A 7,613-nucleotide genomic window follows, 5' to 3' on the forward strand; every position below is an offset into this window, starting at 1 on the left:
TTTGGCTAAAACACTTTGGTCTCACAACAGAGTCCATAGCAGCGGAAATCACACATATAGCAGGAAATTAACCTAGCTAATACACTCAGAGTAGCAGCACACTCACACAGAAGGAAGTTAAATAAAAACTTCACATAGCAGCACACATACAGAATAATTGCAGCACACATACAGAAGTTAATAAAAACTTCTAATTGCAGCACACATAAACACACTCACACTCATAGAAGTGGAACAGCAGCTGCAGAGTAGAGGATCTTGAATCTGTCTTGAATATCTGTTTTAACAAAATAATCTGTTGTCCTGGGGGCATCATAGGTGTTACTCCCCCTTTTTGTCAAAAATGTTGCCAAAGCAACACTTTAAATTACAGACCAACATAACATAAACAGAATTACACATAAATGACAGAATTACAGACTTGATTTATTCATCAGCCTCATCATTAGTGCCATCATCAGAACTGACCTCCTCTTCACCCTCTGAGCTTTGCCTTGCAGCTCCATCTGTATCCTCAGCAGAAATCTCCAATTGAAAAATCAACTTTTCCAAGGCTAGCTTCCTAACCTCTAGCTCTTTGCAAGTCTCTCTGAGCACAACAATGACAGCAACTTTATCTGGTTGGTTGCCAACATTGGATGTTTCTCCAGATGTCATGACAATGTTAGGGACATGCTTACCCATAAACAGTTTGTAGTTGAAGGCCAATGGACTCTCTCTTCTTTTCACAAAGTCATTGTCTATCAAGATGTTTGGGAATTGATTCAGCACAATGCCACATATGAGAGAAGGAAAGGCTATAGGTCCCTTCACACTAAAACTCCCAGCATGTTTCATGGTCTGATCAAAGATGTAGGTACCATAGTCAAACTTTGCCTTGGTTCCAACAGCATAGATGAACTTTTCAAGCATCACAAACACAGTTGACTTGTGATTTGTGGGCACCCAGTTGGCAGCTCCAACTTTGTGTAGCATGGCATACTTCACACTGATTTGGCTAGCCACCAGCTTCCCTTTAAGAGGCCACTTCCGAACTTGATTTGCAGTGATGACTTGACAGATTCTGTTGTCAGTCACTTCAAGTTCTGGTTGCACTACATCAGCTCTTCCCAAATACAGATTGATTATTGAGGGAGAGAAGGTCACACACTTGCCACGCACATAGACCTTTATGAATTCTCTGGACTTCCCATCTGCATATTCCTCAGACACATTGACAATGAACTCCTTCACCAAGGTCTCATAGCACTTTGGGAGTTGAGTCACATTTCTCATTAGCCCTGCCTCTTTAATAAGGTCCACAATCTCCTTACACTCCAAGGCATTCTGAGCCAGTTCCCTCTCCAAGGCCAGCCTCTTGTGATAAACATACTTCCACCTGTTCACACTAGAGGCAAAATGAAATGACACATTGTCAATAGGTACCTCTGGAACACTAGCAGCCAACTTGCTAGTGGTTGGCTTCTTCTTAGACAGGGATGATGTAACATCACAGGGGACATCTGAATCAGACTCCACCACAATAGCCTTGGTCTTCATTTTCTTGGGCATCTCTTTGCTCCAAGCTTTTGCAGGTCCATGTCCTTTCCTTTTGAGGGGACTCTCTGTCACCTTTTGCTTGGGAGAAGTTGTCACATCAACCTCCCTAGTTGGGGACCTCTGCACCACAGTCTTTCTCTCCCTCCTAGTCCTAACCCTTTTTGCTATGCTAGGGACAACTGAGGTCAACAGTTCATTATTAGAGAACTCTTCCAGATTCACTATGTTAGCATTAGGGTTGTCACTGACATCTTGAGTGACACGGACTTTCTCACCTCCCACATTGTCTAAGGGTTTTTCAATCCTTGAACCCTCATGAGCATCAGGTTGCTCAGCATCGTCAGAAACATTCTTTCTTAAGACGACTGCGTTTTCTTGACATGCAACTCTATCAGGTATGATAGTGTTCAAGGGAACGAAAACCCCAGGAACATTCTGATCACCAGATAGTATCTTCGTGACAATAGATGCAATGGCATTATGCACATACCTCGAGCCTTCCCTGGTTGGTTCTTCAAGAGCGATTGCTGAGGAGAATCCGGATACCGTTTCTTTCGGTCTTCTTGCATGAGAAGAAGTTACAGCGTTATCAGCAGAGTCCTCCCGGTTAGGGTTGCACGACTCAGTGCTGGGGGAATCGGACAGGGTCGTGTAGGAGGTGGAATCGGATTGGTCTGCCATGCTGAATATCTCGAAGGAGAGTTGAACAGTTTCTTTGGGAGAGAGTTTGCAAGACTGAAAGTTGAAGCGATGGAATAGGGAACGCTTGTTGCACGAGTAATGTCTATTAATTTTTGACCACTCAGAGTGCACTCTTAATTGTTTAATAAGTTGACTTACTAAACAGTAGCTAACTAACATCATTAGTTGCTACAATTTCTCAAAAGAGCACATTCCCTCTTTGCCCCTACCATTGTCAAACTGAGTAGCATCCAATGTCATGACATTCTAAGTGACGTTGTACTCAGTCTGCATCAGGTTCATCCATACCAGTGATGACCACCTGCTACCAGAAGCTAGGTACTTAGTTTCTGCAGACGACAATGTTACACACATCTGTTTATCCCCTGCTACCGCATCATTTGTATGATGACCAATAGGTGCCAATGACTCACAGCTTTCAATCAGACGTTTTCCATAGTCTGTTCTTTTATCCAAAGGCAGATATGGGATTCCTCTAATTGCTTCCTTGGAAATGATCTTCTTCATTCCTTTTAAATGAAGTTGTCCAAGTCTTCCATGTTTCAGCTTCAATTCCTGCTCTCCCTTGGCTACGGGGCACTTGGGGGAGTCTAGTGAGTCTTTAGATTTCCATAGATAACAGTTATCTTTGGATCTGGCCCCTCTCATCACTTCCCGATTGCAACCATTCAACACCACACATCCTCCCCTAGTAAATTTCACATTGAATCCTTGGTCACATAGTTGGCTTATGCTGATGAGATTTGCAGTTAGGCCTTTTACTAACATCACATTACTCAGTTTTGGAACTTCAGGACAATCCAGCTTACCAACACCCTTGACTTCTCCTTTAGCTCCATCACCAAATGTCACATACCTGGTGACATGGGGTTGAAGATCCACCAATAGGTTGCTCATCCCAGTCATATGTCTTGAGCAGCCACTATCAAAGTACCAGTCTTGTCTGGTAGGTGCCCTTGGAGATGTGTGAGCTAGTTTAGCAACACATTGTTGATTCTCAAGGGAGAGATTAAGCTTAGATGCCTGCTGCTTAGGTCTGACTTGAGGTGTCTGATTATCAGCCCATTTTTGTTTCTTAATGGGGGCATTAAGCTTAGACGCCTTCTGCTTAGGTTTGACTTGAGTAGTCTGGTTGGGATAACCATGCAGTCTGTAACAGAAGGGTTTTATGTGACCAAATCTACCACAGTAATGACATCTCCATCTCTGAAATTTCTTCTTCTGATGGTTACTCATTCTGGTTCTCTGATGTTGAGACATCGGTTGTGACTTCTGCTTGAATTTTTGAACTTCAGCCTTAGATCTTTTGAGTTCAGATGGAGATTTCTTAGCAAAACCTAAACCAGACATGGTTCCTGACTTCTGTCTTACCTTTAGAATCTCTTCCAAGGTGTCAGTTCCTTTGTTCAACATTCTGATGGATTTTGTCATTTGTTCTAGCTTAGCCATCAGCAAAGAAATCTCACCATTCAGACCATTTATGACTTTCAGCTGCTTCTATTTCTCAACTTCCAGCTCTTTGATGAGTTTCTTCTGCTTTTCTCCTTGGATACATACTTCTGCCCTTTTAACACATAACTCTTTATATGAAGCAACAAGTTCATCCAAGGTAAGCTCATCTCCGCTTGAGTTATCCTCTGAGGCACAAACACTGGTTAGAGCAGTGACATGTTTAGCAGATTCTCCTTCAAATTCACTCTTAGAGTCTTCTTCAGACCAGGTGGCAGCTAGCCCTTTCTTTTGCATCTTGAGAAAGGTAGGGCATTCAGCTTTAATATGACCATAACCTTCACATCCATGGCACTGGATTCCCTTGCCATGAGTGACATTTTCTTCATATTTTGACTTTCTACTGATGTCATATGAAGAGTTCTTGACATTAGGTCTACCTTGTTGATCAACCTTCTTTATGAACTTGTTGAACTGTCTTCCAAGCATGGCTATGGCTTCTGAAATGCTTTCATTTCCCCCAATGTTTCCTTCTTCTGAATTCTCTTCAGTATTTGATACAAAAGCTATGCTTTTGTTCTTCTTTTCAACATTCTCACACAAGCCCATTTCAAAGGTTTGGAGAGAACCAATGAGCTCATCCACCTTCATCTTGCAGATCTCCTGAGCCTCTTCAATAGCAGTGACCTTCATTGCAAATCTCTTAGGTAAAAACCTGAGAATCTTTCTTACAAGTTTCTCTTCATCCATTTTCTCACCTAAGCCACCAGAGGTGTTGGCAATTTCAAGAATATTCATGTGAAAGTCATGAATAGTCTCATCCTCTTTCATCCCCAGATTTTCAAACTTGGTGGTCAGCATCTGAAGTTTAGACATCTTCACCTTGGAGGTACCTTCATGAGTTACCTTGAGGGTATCCCACACTTCCTTGGCCAGCTCACAGTGGTGCACCAGTCTGAAGATGTTCTTACTTATTCCATTGAACAATGCATTCAAGGCCTTAGAATTTCCAAGGGCTAATGCCTCTTGCTCCTTGTCCCACTCTTCTTCAGGGATTTGCATACTGACTCCATCGTTACCTGTCTTCATTGGATGTTCCCATCCTTTGTTGACAGCTCTCCAGACTTTGCTATCTAGAGACCTTAAGAAGGCTATCATATGAGGCTTCCAGTCATCATAGTTAGAACCATCCAGCATGGGTGATCTATTTGAGTGTCCTACATCCTTGTCCATGGTACTAGAAAGTAACTTCCCTAGATCTCACCCAGAAATTAACAGGCAGGGTGCCTGCTCTGATGCCAATTGAAATTCTAGTTAACAGACTTCCGATGTCACAGGGGTTGTTATGACATCCAATTCTGCGCAGACAAGAATTATGCAGAACTTAAAATGTAAGTGCAGTAAATAACACAAGTAATTGTTTACCCAGTTCGGTCCAACATGACCAACGTCTGGCGGCTACCAAGCCAGGGAGGAAATCCACTATTAGTAGTATTAATTCAGACCTTAAACCAACTGTTTAACCCTATCACTTAATACCTACCCAATGCAATTTCAATCTTACACTAAGATCAGAGTTCCTACTCACTTTCCCTCAATCACCTCAGTGATTACTACCTTTAATCAATATTAAAGATAATTATGAAGTCACACTTCAAACAACTCTTGATTGTGCTTAACAGCTTTAATCAAGATACACAGCACTCACGCTTAAAAGCTTAAAGTGACACAACACTTACAACTCAATGAACACCCTATACCAATGCAATCATCTACGTGATAATAACTTGGCTTACAAGATACGTCTAATACAAGAGACACAAAAATACAGCAGTGAAGTATGATGGACACACTAAATCTTCACGCCTAAAATCCCTAGTTCTGAATGAAGGATTGCCATCCTTTTATATTGCAACATTGGGCCTTGTACTTGTATTTTCCTGAAATTAAGGTCACGCGAGTTCCCCTAAATTCCACATCTAGGTTACTAACAAATAGGCTATTTATTAGATTCATTAATTGTAGCTTGGTTGTTGGTTTCCTGGATTTTCTCTCAGATGTTGAATCCCTGAAGAATAGCCTGAGAAAAATGCTGAAACAGAAAAACTAAACAACCTACAATATAGCATACGCTGTCAGGAATGAATGTCACAACATTCAGTTTGACATCCAAATCAAGGACCATATGCTAAGTCTGTTTTTCCTGAAAACAGACTATACAAATTTGCTGAACTGTACAGGACCAATCTGTCCATACCTCAGTATCAGCGTACATTAATAAATGTCAAGACATCCAATTTGACATTTACACAATTAGCCTTATGTCAGGTCTGTTATCCTCCTGAAGAACAGACTGAGATACATACTGAAGTGTAGCAGAAAATCACTCTGCCTATTGTTTAGTATATGCTGTCAATGATGAATGTCATAACATCCAGTTTGACATTCAGACAGTAGGCCTTATGCCAGGTCTGGTATTTCCTTGATAACCAGACTGAAAATAAATATTGAGCTCCAACAGAACACCAACTGTTCTATTCCTCAGTATCTGCTGACAGGGATGAATGTCATAACATCCAGTTTGACATTCAATAAATCCTGTATTAGCTAATCCTGCAGTATACTACTCAAGTATGTCATGACATCAGCCAAGACATCAGAGTACAGCTAGATATTCTAACATGCAATGCAGTCAAACAAACACCTCTACAGCATGTCATGACATCAGTCAAGACATTAGAATCCAGCTAGTGTTTTACCATACAATGCAGCCAATTAAACACCTACAATAATAAAACATGTGCAAATCGAGTTAGAATAAACTATGTTTTTCGGTGTTATCAGTTTCCTAATTTCTCTCTTAATTATCCTACCACTTCTCAATCTTTTACACATTCACAAAATGAGAAGTTAATGAAATGAAGAACTTAACAAAAGTGATAGTTTGCAAAATGAAACCTAAAACTTCACACAAAAATGGTATCACTTGGCGTGCCAATTTGTTTACTGGTGAATTGGTAAACAAAACAAGTTTCTATTAATACTTAAAGGATCAAACTCGAAAATCTCCTAGAACATATTTATGTGAATTGTGGTTTTTGAACATGTTATTGTCGAAATCAAAGAGTAGCGTTTAAAGGATACTGATATAAACTTAAACTAAATCAAAATATAAAAGCTTTATGAATAAAATGACTCTAATCGAAATGCAAAGACTTAAAGAAAATAACTTGAATGTAGTGATAACTTGAATGTAAAATGCTTTGAATTCATAAATATGGAATGCATACGTACATATTTCCTCGCTCGTTTCTCAATACAAAGATGCTTTGAGTTTACAGGATTTTTAGTACAATTGCGGACCTCAACTACATAAGCAAACATCTAATTATATACTAGTCTAAAATAACTACTCACAACGGTCGACTAGACACATTACACAACGTCTCATCCCCATGCAACCGTTATCTTCGACGGACTTCCATGTGTTTCTGAATAACCACTTGGTCCTATCCATATATGATTCATTCGACCAAATATTGGAAATTTTACTAAGTTCAACGTTCAACTAGGGATTGTTAAGCTACCCTTCACCAACCAAACATCATCAATTCAACTTATGGCCTCAATCGACCACGTTCGACTTCACACCTCACCATAATATGCCTTAATGTCTTGCTTACCATTAATATCCATGTCGAAAATCCAAGATAACATGATGGAGAATTAAAATCCAAATCCGTCCTAAATGGGTTTGGGTATCCCCGCCCCACCACCATCTATTTAATGAAGTCAATTTTTTTAATAGAAATATTTATTTTTTCTAAAATCAAATTACATTATAAATAATAAAATAAAACAATTTAATTTTTTTTCATAAGTACATTTTAAATGATTGATACAAATTAAAATATTAAAATATT

This window comes from Lathyrus oleraceus, chromosome 7 (genome assembly GCF_024323335.1).
Source record: "Lathyrus oleraceus cultivar Zhongwan6 chromosome 7, CAAS_Psat_ZW6_1.0, whole genome shotgun sequence".
NCBI lineage: Eukaryota > Viridiplantae > Streptophyta > Magnoliopsida > Fabales > Fabaceae > Lathyrus > Lathyrus oleraceus.